General features: G+C 46.6%; 1 protein-coding gene across 4 annotated transcripts in view; it reads left to right on the top strand.

The window, feature by feature from the left end:
* The first annotated feature begins 2,585 nt into the window (after positions 1-2,585).
* Positions 2,586-15,611, top strand: part of FAM168A (family with sequence similarity 168 member A) — a 155,108-nt gene continuing 142,082 nt past the window's right edge. For all 4 annotated transcript variants that reach the window (XM_083737376.1, XM_083737375.1, XM_083737374.1 and 1 more), the window contains exon 1: positions 2,586-2,686. The gene's annotated coding sequence lies outside the window, so the exon portion shown is untranslated. The remainder of the gene's footprint in view (positions 2,687-15,611) is intronic.

The following is a 15,611-nucleotide window of genomic DNA, read 5'->3' as shown; positions in this document are numbered from 1 at the left end:
GCCTGGTTATTTTTGTTTTGTCTTTATGAGTGCCTTCAGATTAAGTGTTTATGTGATTAATGTTGAATGCAGCCACCTTTGTGTCCTTTCTGGTGAGCTTTGATGGGGCGTTTGGCTGGCTGCTGCTAGGAATAGCATGTTGGACTAAATGAACATTGGTCTGAGACTGCAAGGCTATATGGAATCCCCCCCCCCCCAGGCCCTGAGTAATGTTGGAAAATGTCTGGAGTTGCTGAGCATCACCTAGAACCTGGGTGGCCAGAGTTGCAAAATCAACTTGGAGTCACCTGCTGAAGACTTCATAAGGCTAAGAAAAAGAAGGCATGGAACTTCTATTGCTGCTCTTCTCTCCCTGTGAGCCATCTCATAGTCTTTTCTCCTGGGGGAAGCGGGTGGTGCTGTGGTCTAAACCATTGAGCCTCTTGGGCTTGCCGATCAGAAGGTCGGCAGTTCGAATCCCTGTGATGGGGTGAGCTCCCGTCACTCTGTTCCAGCTCCTGTCAACCTAGCAGTCTGAAAGCATGCCAGTGCAAGTAGATAAATAGGTACCACTGCGGCAGGAAGGTAAACAGCATTTCCATGTGCTCTGGCTTCTATCACAGTGTCCCGTTGTGCCAGAAGTGGGTTAGTTCTGCTGGCCACATGACCCGGAAAGCTGTCTGTGGCCAAACACCGGCTCCCTCAGCCTGAAAGCGAGATGAGTGCCACAAACCCATAGTCGCCTTTAACTGGACTTAACTGTCAGGGGTCCTTTACCTTTACCTTTTACCTTTCTCCTGCTGCTGCTACCACCTCTGCTCTCCTAATGAAACCTCCTTCACTTCTTAATCCATTCTTGATGGTGTCATTTGTAGCCCATTCTGTCAGTGTTCCTCAGCAGACCTTTTGTAGCTTGATCAAACACCAACTGATTGATCTCCTTTGGCAACTAGATCTCTGTCCATGTATCCTCATTCATGCCCACCTCTGTGCTTTTGCATGCGTTCTCTCTTTCACTGCAATGCACCCGGCTACATATTCATATGTAACCTTAAACTACAGGAAACGGAGCAGGAGTGACAGGTTATGCATTACTTCACGATCTTTCACATAAACTTTCATCTGAGTTGTTTAGTACTGGGCTGTTTAGGCAGTCTGTTCCAAAAGTCTTGGATGTGAGGCTGTGTCCCTAGTTGCCTCCGCAAATGTGTGTGCACGCGTTTGTGAAACAAACTTAATAAAATGAAGTTGAATAACATTAGAGATGGCTTTCTGAAATTGGGAATGCAACTTGGATGAAGGTGCCTGAAGGGAAATATGCCAAGACACCACAGAGGGTTGATATGATGGTATTTGCCCAGGCTGCTGCCTGTGTTTATGTTACTCCTTGAAAATGTTGTTTGGCAGTTTGTGTGCATGTGCACGATTTTGGATTTTGGGAAGTCTTTGGAATGTCAACAATACAGTACCTGGAGTCTGGGATGCGGGTAGCGCTGTGGTCTAAACACTGAGCCTCTTGGGCTTGCTGATCGGAAGGTCAACAGTTCAAATCCCCACGACAGAGTGAGCTCCCATTGCTCTGTCCCAGTTCCTGCCAACCTAGCAGTTTGAAAGCACGCCAGTGCAAGTAGATAAATAGGTACTGCATCAGCGGGAAGGTAAACAGTGTTTCCGTGCACTTTGGTTTCCATCACAGTGTCCCGTTGCTCCAGAATCAGTTTAGTCCTGCTGGCCACATGACCCGGAATGCTGTCTGTGGACAAACGCTGGGTCCCTTGGCCTGAAAGCGAGCTGAGCACCGCAACCCCATAGTCGCCCCTGACTGGGCATAACTGTCCAGGGGTCCTTTACCTTTTTTTACCTGGAGTCTGTTAGTGCAGGTGCTGTGATTTATCTTTGTCCCATGTTAAGCTTATTTTTGTTAATAGCTGAGATCTGCCCCACTGCACTCCTATCCGAGAATCTCTCTTTTATTTTCCATATCATATTCATTTTACTGGAGTTAGTTTTGGACATAATTTGGTTGGGTGAAAAGTGAGGTGCTTTTTTAATAGCTTTGATTTTGAGGCTGAAGATAAACGTGGGCAAGTGATCTTGACCAGAGTGCTTCTTTGATGCCTAATGAACTTTCCGCCAAAGATTATTTCCACCCTCCAACTCCCGGACATTTTTTGTTTTGCAGGATCTTCTATGATACTGCTTTTATATGGGAATTTGGGAAGCTGCTACTGGGCTGTCACCAACTGGTCAAAGTCTTTTTGAAAATAAGGGTGTTTTTTTTAAAAAAAATACTGGCAAGGTTCTCCTGCTTTTAACAGTTGTATAACAAATTCCGCAGCTGATGCTTTTCCCAGTGTGGCGATTCAGTCATGAGGAAAGTTTTTTGGCTATATGGGGAAATAAGCTGGTAAGGCTACAACTAAAAGGCATCAAACTGCTCAAGAAGGTTCATGTCAGATGCTGCCTGGTTTTGAAGAAAGACTCTGCTTCATGCTTTTGCTGTTATCCACACTGTTAGGTAAATTTAACCAATCGCTCTTCACAGGGCCATGTCTTGCAGCAAGTTATGGGCGTGTTTTCACCTCTTCCTTTGTTGTTTGCTGTTTCAGAGTTGTGGAATGCTGTGAAGACTTCCCTGGCCCCACAGTCATAGACGAAATACGTTTGGAACAATTTTTAGCTGAAGGATATCTTTCATCTATTAAAGGTACCAAACTTTATCCTTACTGCCTCAACAGACTTCATCTTTGTGTGGAATTTCAACCAGTTTTTCTCCAGATCCTAAAGCACACAATAGAATGTATATCTGCTGAGAAGGGCCTTGTAAAACTCTGGTATTAACTGGGCACTTTGCAGAGATTTTGAGACTATAGTATGCAATAAGATTAAAACATTTTAAGAACCTAAGAAGAGCCGGACTGATGTCCAAGGCCCATCTGGTTCAGCATCCTCTTTTCATGGTGCTCAACCAGGTGCCTACAAGGCAAGCCCGCAAGCAGGACAGGACAGCCCTCTTGCCACTTGTGACTCTCAGCAACTGGTATTCAAATGCATACTGTCTCCAAAAGTGGGAGCAGAACGTAACCAGCATGGCTAGTAGCCATCACTAGCCCTCTTTTTCATGATTTTTTCTTAAAAGTATAAAGCAATGTAGAAACGAAATGAAAAACAGTAACAATCTTCTTTTAAAGCCATCTAAGTTGGTGGTGCTGTGGTCTAAACCACAGAGCCTAGGGCTTGCCGATCGGAAGGTCGGCAGTTCGAATCCCCACAGCGGGGAGCTCCCGTTGCTCGTTCCCTTCTCCTGCCAACTTAGCAGTTCGAAAGCACCTCAAAGTGCAAGTAGATAAATAGGTACCACTCCGGCGGGAAGGTAAACGGCGTTTCCGTGTGCTGCTCTGGTTCGCCAGAAGTAGCTTAGTCATGCTGGCCACATGATATGGAGAAACTGTCTGTGGACAAACACCGGCTCCTTCGGCCAATAACGCGAGATGAGTGCCGCAACCCCAGAGTCGTTCGCGACTGGACTTAACTGTCAGGGGTCCTTTACCTTTAAGTTGGCGGCCAGCACTGCCCCCAGTGGGAGTGAGTTCCATAGTTTGGACTATGTACTACTTAAATAAGTACTTTATTTTATCTTGTCTTGAATATTTCAACATGCAGCTTCCTTGGATGTCCACGAGTCCTGTTGTTAAGAGAAAGGGAGAAAAACTCTGTCCATTTATTTCAGGATTTTGAAAAATGAGGGTGATATAAAAGCACAAAATTACATAACATAGTGACAAACAAAAAAATAATAATAGCCCACCCCCATTTTAAAAGGCCATAGATTGTTTAATTATCCAAAGGCCTGGCAGAAGAGGAATGTTTTTGCCTGGCACCTAAATATATTTCACTTCTTGGTTCTTTTGTGAAGCTCGGGAGACCATTCTCAGTGAATTTGAGATTTTGAATCTGTGAACCTAATTGAGCTTTGTTATCTTTCTGTGGTTTGAGAAGACTTCTTGCCCAGGGACGGGCCTGTTGTAGATCTTTTGCTCAGCAGCTCACAGATGCAGCAGAGACAGCCTTCACGTTGAGAAGCAATTGTCTATATTGTGTTTAAAGGTAAAGGGACCCCTGACCATTAGGTCCAATCGCGGATGACTCTGGGGTTGCGGCGCTCATCTCTCTTTATTGGCCGAGGGAGCCGGCGTACAGCTTCCGGGTCATGTGGTCAGCATGACTTAGCTGCTTCTGGCAAACCAGAGCAGCGCACGGAAATGCCACTACGTTGTGTTTAGGAAACATAAAAGAGAAGATGACCTAGGCTGGTGGGTGACTTGGCATGAAATAAATAAATGGGTTAGGATCACAAAGTGAACCAGGGGAGGCAGGCAGAGGGTCTTCTTGGTAGTGGCGCCCGCCCTGTGGAACACCCTCCCATCAGATGTCAAAGAGATTAAACAACTACCTGACATTTAGAAGACATCTGAAGGCAGCCCTGTTCAGGGCAGTTTTTAATGTGTGACATTTTAATGTATTTTTAATCTTTGTTGGAAGCAGCCCAGAGTGGCTGGGGAGACCCAGCCAGATGGGCGGGGTACAAATAATAAATTATTAGTATTAGTATTAGTATTAGTATTATTTATTTGGAAAAGAACAGGAAGCCAGTGGAGCAGCAGCTAGGCCACTGGTCTCTACTGGGGGATTTTGACATTTGCTGCTAGGCAGATGGTTGAACATCATATCCTAGAACTTCATGTATGGGAGAAGTAGGGGACCAGTGTTCCTCCAGACATTGCTGGACTCCAGTTTCTATGAGCCCCTGCCAACATATCCAGTGATCAGGGATTAACGGGAGCTGTGGTCCAGCCATGTCTGGAGGGCCACAGGTTTCCCACCTCTGAGGCATGGCTTTCTGGTGCCCAGGCTTTTCTCTTTAGCTCTGCAGGGAAAATGACTTCAGCTTAGCTCATCTGTTTGCTCTTCAGATCTTGCTCCTGAGCCTCTGTAGATCACGTGATTTGGTAGCTACTGCTCAGCGTGAAACCAAACCCTCTGAAGCAGCACCGTCCTTTCTCTATGCGGCTTTTGAGCAATTTGCTTTGTGATTTTTTTTCCCTCTTTTGAAAACGAAACATTTGAAGCATAAGATTGTCTGATGGGTTTTGGCAAGGATTGGGAGAAGAGCGCGGTCAGTCCAAAACTTGAGTACATAAATATCTTCTCAAATCTAGTGCAGAATGAAGGATGCCGAGAGACCTTATTGAATAGAGCTTGGTGGGTGACCAGCTTAGTGATTTCCTATTTCCTGGAAAAGTGCAGCAGGCGTCTCAGCAGTGGGAAATCTTTAAGTGGCTGGGATGAGATTAGAACAAGAGGTTTGCTCGCTTGTACCTGCTTTTTCATGGTGCCTTCCCACTGAGCATGTCCTACATAGTTCTGCCTTCAAAAGCCTGGCTGGAAGTAGCAGCTCTTTATTTCTGATGTATAATTTACTGTGTTTTTCCTGGCGCGCCAGCCTTGTTTGTATTGGTAAGTGTGTGTTCTCTGCGTACAGCCTGCTGACAATTTTGTAGGCTGAACATGCTGTGCTTGAATATACCTGGGTCTTTGTGAAGTGCTTTTGAATCACAAAGTTGAGTTAATAAGCTGGGTCGTCTTAGCCCATAAACGCTTCCTGTTTCCATTGGCCTTACTTTTGTTAAATAGATACCAAAGTTGCAAGTCTGGGTTCCTTCAGGATAATCCCATGGACATCGTATGACACGCTATCTTAGTTAAAAGAGGAACCGTCCCCCCAATTCTCTAAAATAAAATCCAAAGCCAGCCTCAGAACGAGGTTTTGGGGCTCCTTATAGCTTGTCATTCTTGTTTTGTGGCGTCTTTTAATGCCAGGCTGTCATGAAATCTGAAAGTTTTTGAGCCACCACAAATTATTGTGATTAAGTGCCTCCTCCAGACATGCCCCATAAATGCTGTGGGTCAAAGAAACAAGCCTTTGTTATTTAGTAAGAGGCAAATTAAGATTTCAGCTTTCTTGGCAAGTCCTAATTTAAATTTTAGACAGCTTACGTGGGAGAGCCACTGAGATGCGTTGCCTGAGAAAGACAAGCAAATGCGGCAGTGCCTGTGAGAGATGAGTGAATGCTGAAGCTTGAGTCCAGGGTGGGGAACCTTGTCCCACCTGAGGGCCACATTCCTTTCCAAGGAAGCTTCTGGGGGCCGTATGCCTGTGGTGGGCAGAGGCAAAAAGTTGGTGGGGGATGGGATTTGTACAGTAGACTGTATTGCAGCCATGCGTAATTCAGGTTTCTACACCCGCCCACCTCTTTTCATCAAGGCAAGCACGAACCATTATCACGTTATGAGAATACATTCTTGCCTGGCAAAAGCACCTGAAGATGTGGGAAATGACCTGTGGGATACTTCCAAGGCCTGACTAGAGAGGCCTGCATTTGGCCCCTAGGCCTGAGGTTTTCCACTGCTGTATCTGTAAATAAACCTACCTGTCTGGGAACAAAACAGTAGAGCAGGCAGGTAAGACTTTTGGAACACTCTTGGCATCTTCTGTGGATTTTTAGATTGCTCTTTAGGATTTTGACCTGGCTTCGCATTCCCATCACTAAGTGCTTTGGAGGCAGGTGCAGATAGGTAAAGGTAAAGGACCCCTGGACGGCTACGTCCAGTCAAAGGCGACTATGGGGTTGCAGTGCTCATCTCAGTTTTCAGGCTGAGGGAGCCGGTGTTTGTCCACAGACAGCTTTCCGGGTCATGTGGCCAGCAGGACTATACAGCTTCTGGCGCAACGGGACACCATGACAGAAGCCAGAGCATACAGAAACACTGTTTACCTTCCCGCCGCAGCAGTACCTATTTATCTACTTGCACTGGTGTGCTTTCGAACTGCTAGGTATCTGTGAGCACCCCCCCCCCATTTTTTAGCTATACGTGTAAAGAATTTTAGGTATCCGCCTTAATGTGTGCAGCAACCTTAACAATTTGCGTTAGGATATTTTGGGAGGTGTGTGAAAGAGACAGAGCAGGTAAACTGTTTAAGCTCAGGGTGGATCTGAATACGCTTTGCTCAAAAGTGGACTTTGAGGGGAAGATTAAGAAGAGAGAAAGGAAGGCTGCTGTAAAGAGACTCAAATTAAAGGCCGAGACAACGGGAGGAATCTGAAGTAAGCAAGAAGGGATGTAAGGGGAAGGAAGGGACACAGAGGTGGAGAGGCTTAAAAGTAAGCTGATGGGGAATGACACGATCATAGCAGCAGCAGAGAGGTGAGCTCAGAGGCATTCTGAATGGATTAGAGATGTGGGAAAGGCGGGAGGGAAGACCAGGCAGAGAGGATGTTGCAGTGGCAGAGTCAAGAAGAAGTTTGAGGGAGGAAAAGGATCCAGCAACATGAGCAGATTTTCGAGAAAGTTTGGGCTGGAGGAAACATTTCAGATCTCTGGGTTCCAACAAGAACTTGTAAGATGCTAGGAAGGAAGAAGGCATTTAGGGTTGCTCTGGTAATGGTCCAACCAATGAACTGGTTCAGGACAGAAGGAAGACAGACAAAGGGATTATCTGTGGTGTGGTATGAATGGTGCCAATACTAAAGGGATACCATTGCTTTTGGTTGATAACTACAACAAAATGAAGAGATGCATTCTTTCTGAATTGCCCTTCTTCAGAAAGCTCCCAGGGCAATGCACATCAGACTTATGAACAAAGCACTAAAATGCATGAATGAATTATATCTGTAGTAGATCAGTTAAAACAGAAATACATACAGTGATAAATAAGAAGTGTATTCCTCACCAGCAAACTGCAAAATCGTGGGCAGCTGTTGTCAGTTGGTGGCTGCTACCCAACAGTCCCATGTCATTTCCAACTAATTCCTTTCCAGCTAAATGAGCCCAGTCTTGCCAACCTTCAAACTCAATTGTCCAATGGCTCTGGAAGTGCATCTGTCTCAGGCCCACACCTCTTAACTCAAGGTAGTTGGGGAGACTGAGCTTGGGGTACCATGTACATGCACAGCAAGGATCCTTCCCATTCCCATTTAACTGCTGGATGTAAAACAAGAGGTTTAGCACTAAACCAGAAAAGTATCTAGAAGAGCTGATTTGCATGAGAGTCAGTTCAGTGGAGTTTCGTGGGGCATGTCTTAGTAGATCAGGAACATTCTGAAATAAATTTTCTAACCGTTATGCATTCCATATAGTAGATGAGATAGTCTTTGAAATTGCTCTCTATTTTTAAGCCTTAGGGCTTTTCGGTGTAATTTCCACTGTCAGTTCAACATTCTTAATTGTTGTGGCTCCTAGGTAGGAATATTGGGGGTTTTTTGTAGACCTTTTCTTCAGTCTCCTAACAAAGTAGCTATTGGAATTTTGCCAGGTTGTTAGCCCCAAGTGTCTTAGCTTTCACGTGTAAGAAGGAATGGCACTGTCAGATTTGTTTAATCCCTATTTTTAGCAGACAAAGAAATTAGTTCTGTCTAGACTCTAGGGCTCTAAAGTTCCAGCTTTTAAGGAGTGCCATAATTTGGGGAATCCCCTCTCCTCATTCTCTCTTCTGTAAAGGGGCTTTGAGCTGCCAAACCTGTTCTGGCTGTATTAAGGCTCTCTATCTTACCTATTTAATAAGAATAATTTATTCTGCCTTCCCAGGTAGCAAAGCTGCTTTTAAGGCCACTAACAACATACCGGTGTTTCAACATTTAAACAACTAAACAGGTGCTTACATATGCACACACTCCAGCATGGCAGATAATTAAAACATCAGAGCTGTCGTAAAATACCAGTGTTAATAAAAAACATTGAACAAAGCTGTCTTCTTTAGGTGGTGAAAGCCGAAAAGGAAGGAGCCAAATGCACCTGGCACTGTAGAGAACCCAAGAATGTCTTGTTCCATTCGAAACAACTATGAGGTTTTCAACCTTTCGTTTCCCCATAATGCTGAAGTTTGTAGGACGATGCCTTATACCAGGGGTCAGCAAACTTTTTCAGCAGGGAGCCGGTCCACTGCCCCTCAGACCTTGTGGGGTGCCGGACTGTATTGGGGGGGGGGAATGAATGAATTTCTATGCCCCACAAATAACCGAGATGCATTTTAAATAAAACCACACATTCTACTCATGTAAAAACACCAGCCAGGCCCCACAAATACCCCGGAGATGCATTTTAAATAAAAGGACACATTCTACTTATGTAAAAACGCACAGATTCCTGGACCGTCCGCAGGCCGGATTTAGAAGGGAATTGGGCTGGATCCGACCCCCGGGCCTTAGTTTGCCTACCCATGCCTTATACTGAGTCAGACCATTGGTCCTCCTAGCTCAGCATTGTTTACATTGAGTGCCAGCGGTTCCCTAAGGTTTCAGAGAGATGCCTTTCCCAGTCTTTCTGGGAGATGTTGGGATTGAACCTAGGACCCTCAGTCAGCTGCACAGCAAGCTGCTGTATAGGGATGGCATTGCATGTAGCTGCAGTTCGTGCATCAATGCCACAGCTATGCCATTGGAGCTGCTTTCATGGTCCCCCCTCCTTGAGCTCCATCTTGATAGGAGGGTGGTGACGACGGGGGAATTTATCATGCAAGTGGTTCTAGCTATGTAGTTCTGGAATTTGTGGAGCTCCGGTGGCGCTGTGGGTTAAACCACAGGGCCTAGGGCTTGCTGATCAGAAGGTTTGCGGTTTGAATCCCCGCGACGGGGTGAGCTCCCGTTGCTCGGTCCCTGCTCCTGCCCACCTAGAAGTTCGAAAGCATGCCAAAGTGCAAGTAGATAAATAGGTACTGCTCCAGCGGGAAGGTAAACGGCATTTCCGTGCGCTGCTCTGGTTCGCCAGAAGCGGCTTAGTCATGCCGGCCACATGACACGGAAGCTGTACGCTGGCTCCCTCGGCCAATAAAGCGAGATGAGCGCCACAACCCCAGAGTCGGCCACAACTGGACCTAATGGTCAGGGGTCCCTTTACCTTTAACTGCATAAGATCTCAGCTGAGAAAGCTGCTCCTGGTCATCTGGAGGCCAAAACGCCCAGTGACCTCTATCCCAAGGTGAAAGGCAACTCTGGGATCGCCTACAGCAGGGGTCAGCAAGGGTTACCTCGCCTGGGCCAGTTCACTCCTCCGGAGATCGCTTCATGGGCCGGATCGCGTCTGCACAGAAGCAATTTCTGGCATCTGTGCAGATGCGATTTCCGGTGCCGTGGAAGTGAGTCCCCGCTCCACGCTGCGTCGGTTTAACACAGCAGGGACTCGCCGAGCAGGCGGCTTGGTTCAGGGGCAGCTGGTGGGCCATTTAAATGACCCCTGTGGGCCGCTTGTGGTCCATGGGCTGCAGGTTGCCGACCCCTGACCTACACAGGATACAGACAGGCTCTTCTGCTGAGTTCTTTCTCCGAAAGCATCTCCCCACAACCATCATTCCATAGCAAATTATTTCCAATGATGTAAGAGGACCGAGCTTGTTGCTCCCTGTTCTGCTCAGTTGGAAGAGGAAGGTTCTGTTTCTGCTTTTTCTGTGCAGCTTTTGCAGACACTAGGGAAGCCTGGCTGGTCTGCCGGCTGAGTGCAATGCATCCCTGAAGTGTTTCACTCCTGTTGCTGTGACCTTTGGTATTAAAGTCAGAAGGGAGAGGGGGAGAGTCTGTGGGTGTCAGTGCCTCAGCACCTACTTGCCAACCTCTATGCTTACCAAAGGGGCAGAGAGGGAGAAAGCACAGCTGGCTGCCGGTCCGGGAATCCTACTGTGTTTCCTGATTGGGAAGCTCAGCAAGGTACATCTAGTGATTGCCAGGGGGGCTGCAGCCGGCCCAGGTTGAGCTGTATACCTGGCTACAAACGCTGCAAGAGCGCTGCTAGATGTGCTTCACGGTTCCAGCTTCCTGTGTCCAATGGTGTGTGCTCAGATTATTATTATTTTATTTATTGCTTGCCTTTCACTGCAAGGCCCCAGGGCAGCTTGCAGTATTGAAAAGAAGTTCAAAACACATCCACAAGCATATTAGCTGTGATTTCTGGAATATCTGCTTCCCTGCCTTGCTGGCCTTTTCCCACCTGGCCTTGCAGAGTAGGGCCCTGACTGACTCCAGCTACAAAAGCTGAGGCTGCTGAACAGACTCTTCCTGTTCTATTGCATAGGGGTTTTTTGTTGGGGAGGGGTTGTTGCTGTTATTGATATAAATTGATATTCATCCATTGATGTTTGATTTGATGATTTAATTTGTTAGTTTATGCTACCTTTATTTTGTACCTTAGTCATGATTTATGTGGAAACTACAATGGTACCTCAGGTTACAGACACTTCAGGTTACAGACTCCGCTAACCCAGAAATAGTACCTTGGGTTAAGAACTTTGCTTCAGGATGAGAACAGAAATTGCACAACGGCACCACAGCGGCAGCGGGAGGCCCCATTAGCTAAAGTGGTGCTTCAGGTTAAGAACAGTTTCAGGTTAAGAACGGACCTCCAGAACGAATTAAGTTCTTAACCCGAGGTACCACTGTGTTCAATTTGGTTGTGTACTTTTTGATGTTTTATTGTTCACGACTAATTGTCGTGTTTGAAATTGGCATATTTTTTCATGTCGTCAGCCTCCCTGAGCGTGGTTTTAACTGTCGAAAGGAGGCATACAGATAAGATGATGTACGTGTGTAAAAAGAAGATGCATCTTATGAGCCCACAAGCAGCTCACAAAGGCAACAACCACCTCGTTTTTGTCTGCCAGCAACTGGTATCCGATCGCAGGCTCGAGGTAGGATGTTCTGTGGTGGCTTGTGCCTCGCAGGGGAAGCTGACCACAGCATTGGCCATATCTGTGGTGCCGGTGGAAGCCCGCAGGGAGCAGTCTGCGATGGTTCCAGAGTGCCAGCTCAGGAGGTGGACCCAGCCCATTTTACCAATTCCTTGAACTCATTGCTTTGGGCCTCAAAGCCCAACTGATGCAATGCAACCTCTCGGAAGGAGAGTGTTGGGGGTGTTTCTCCCGTGGCAGCTTATATCCGTTCCGTTGTCTCCTGCCAGGTTGCCCTTGGTTTGAGCGTTCGCTCCCTCCTGGGCTTGTGTCTCGTCTCATGTCAGCGCAACATCCCTGGCGTTCCTTTTCCCTTTCAGCTCCGTGAAGGAACGACCAAGCTGTTCTCCTCAACGTCGCGTTTGTTTCCTTCCAGAGAACCTCGCTGTAATTCAGTTATGAATCATTGCTTTATTTGTCATGTCAAGCTCCAGGAGGATGCTTTAAGTGCTTCTAGTCGGCAGTAATTTGAGGCACTCTGCCAAGCCCTGTTCAGCTGTTGTCAGGCCTGGCAGTGGCTGCAGCTGATATGGCGATAAAAACACATTCTGACTACAGATGAGTTTGGTTGCTGCCTGCTCTGCTCTGCTCTGTTCTTTTTTTCTTTTTCTTTTTGCATGTGGCAGGCAATAAGTGCTAATTAACAGGCATATGAATTGGTGCGGCTTATCCTCTGGGATTATGGAAATGCTGGGAGCTGGGAGAATGATAGCCCTGTGCTTTTTATAAAATGGCATACAAATGATTGTCCCCCCCCCCCCCCCGTGTTATTTCCTTCACATAACTCTTTTCTTTCAGCCGAAAAAGTTGTCAGCATAATGTATGTCTCTGGAGCATTTAGTTTTCAAAAGTATTCAGAGAGAAAGAGAGCTTATTTAAAGCATTTTTACATCGCTCTTCAGCTTACAGAATGGTCTCAAGAGTAATAATAATAATAATAATAATAATAATAATAATAATAATAATAATAATAATAATATTTTATTTATATCCCGCCCTTCCCGGTTCAAAAACCAGGCTCAGGGCGGCTAACAACAAATTTAAAATACTTAATTATAAAAGCAGCATAAAATATATAAAAACATGAATAACAATAAAATTCAAAAATCAGTTTAGGGGAAATAAGCATTAGATAGTCACCAGGGCTAGCTGGCTGAATTGGTCCTACTTGGGCCAGCGAGGAGGCCAGGGGAGAATTAGCTGTGGGGTCTCAGAGAGGGTAATCTTCATAAAAGGGGAGGGGGAGGGAAGAGAAGGGAAATAAAAGATCAGGCTGAATTCAAATTAAAGGCCAGGCGGAATAGCTCTGTCTTACAGGCCCGGCGGAAGGAGGTTAAATCCTGAAGGGCCCTAGTCTCGTGGGACAGAGCATTCCACCAGGTCGGAGCCATCACTGAAAAGGCCCTGGCCCTGGCGAAGGATAGTCAGGCTTCCTTAGGGCCCAGGACCTCTAAACCAGTGTTTCCCAACCTTGGGTCTCCAGCTGTTTTTGGACTACAACTCCCATCATACTTAGTGAGCAAGACCAGTGGTCAGGGATGATGGGAAGTGTAGTCCAAAAACAGCTAGAGACCAAAGGTTGGGAAACACTGCTCTAAACTACGATTATTCATGGACCTTAAGGTCCTCTGTGGGGCAGACCAGAAGAGACGGTCCTGTAGATACAAGGGCCCTAAGCCACAAAGGGCTTTAAAGGTCAAGACCAGCACCTTGAACCTGACCCGAGACTCCACCGGGAGCCAGTGCAGAGTTGCAGTCAAAAGGACCCTACACAAAAGAAGGAAAAGGGATTGTCAGGGAGGAGGAAAACAGAAAACTATTTCTTTGTTGCAGAGTTAAGAACATAAGAAGAGCCTGCTGGATCAGGCCAATAGCCCATCTAGCCCACCGTCGTGCTCTCACAGTGGCCAACCAGATGCCTGCGGGAAACTTGCAAGCAGGACCGGAATATAAGAGCACTCTCTGCTCCTGGGGCTTCTAGCAACTGGTATTCAGAAGTATTGACAGCCCTGTGGAATGGCTGCTGTAGATGGAGCCTGATAGAGCTGACCTTCCAGCTGAGTGAATGGAGACTCCCTGCAGTCCCGTATCGCTCGCTTTCCTAGAGCTTAATGGAGCAGCTGCTGTAGATAATTTCTTTCCAAGAAAGCAGCTGGGCACAATTTAAGGGAGATTTCAGGGCGCTTAAACAAACAAACAAACTCACCTGAAAGTTCATCTGTGCACATCCAGATGCTGTGCTTAGGTGACAAGCCCCCTCTGAATTTGCTGGCCAGAACAATTGTCTTCAGTTTGGCGTTTAAAGGGCAAGTTGTTCAGAAAAGAACTGCCGTTCTCATGGGGCCTAACATTTTACTTGGAAAGAAATAATCTCATTACTACACCAGTATCTGTGTTTGCACCGTGTAAAATTAGATGATTATTCTTTTGTGCTGCGTCCTTGTAATTTGGTTCTGCCGTCTTAATTTCAAAATAATAAAATTTTAAACAGGCCAGCTATTTTTATTTATTTATACGTGATATCAGTGTTCTCGAAGCTGGAGGGTGATAACACTTCTTAAATGCACAGTATGATAAAAGGATAAGGAAGAGGGCTGCATGAGTTTATGCAGATGTGATTTGTACAAACTTCACAACCTTAAAGATGTGTTAGCAAACAGCAGTGATGGCATTTGACTTCTTACTTTAAAGAGCTTGGGAAGCCCACTCCCCTGACAAATGTCTTGCGCAAAGGTTGTCCCACTGATCTTTGTGGCTAATAATCAATGTACAAATGACAGACCAACCTGAATCTAGGCCTGGATAGTTTTCAGGTTGGGGGTGGGGCTTGAAGGTCCTATGCTGTTGCCTAGAAAATGATATTTGCACCCAGCCTGGCCGATACAGAAGCCATGTGGTGATTCTAGGCCACACACCCTTATCCTCTCCTGTGCCTGAAATGTTCTCCAACTGCTTTATACTGTGTACAAGGCTGGATCCAAGCCTCAAATTCCCAGTTGCAAGTGCCAAGCTCCCTAGCACAACAAGATATGCACACAGCGTAAAAAGGTAAAGGTAAAGGACCCCTGGATGGTTAAGTCCAGTCAAAGGCGACTCTGGGGTTGTGGCGCTCATCTCGCTTTCAGGCCGAGGGAGCTAGCGTTTGTCCACAGACAGCTTTCCGGGTCATGTGGCCAGCAGGACTAAACCGCTTGTGGTGCAATGGGACACCGTGACGGAAACCAGAGCGCACGGAAACGCTGTTTACCTTCCCGCCGGAGTGGTACCTATTTATCTACTTGCACTTTTGATGTGCTTTCGAACTGCTAGGTGGGCAGGAGCTGGGAGCGAGCAACGGGAGCTCACTCCATTGTGGGGATTCGAACCGCCGACCTTCTGATCGGCAAGCCCAAGAGGCTCAGTGGTTTAGACCACAGCGCCACCCGTGTCCCTAACACAGCCTAACTGTCTTGTGTTGTGGGAGGAGGATGTAACCAGATTCACACTGAGGGCCAAGTTAGATGTGATAGAGCAGCCCCGTTTCTTCATGAATGTGCCCGATTCATGTGTAGAACAGGGTGAGGGTGAAGTCTTACTCAAGCCTCAAAAGGGGTTCCCCTGCCTTGCTTTCCTTTGCTCCCTCAACCTCCAGCTCTTTCTTTCAGCCTGGATCTGATACCTGAACTGATGCTACGCTGAGAGCAGAAATGATCTGAAGCAGCAAATCATGAGGAATTGAAGGTGGAGTGGAAAGACAGGGCTGTCCTTATGCGACCCTTTTGATGCTGCAGCAAGATTCCCTCATTTCATACGCAAATAGGGCAGATACAGGCCTTTCCCCCCTAATACAGTGGTCTATTAAACATTAAAAGCTTCCCTA

Source organism: Podarcis gaigeae, assembly GCF_964106915.1.
Source record: "Podarcis gaigeae genome assembly, chromosome: 4".
Taxonomy (NCBI): Eukaryota; Metazoa; Chordata; class Lepidosauria; order Squamata; family Lacertidae; genus Podarcis; species Podarcis gaigeae.
This window is presented reverse-complemented; position numbering and strand designations above follow the sequence as displayed.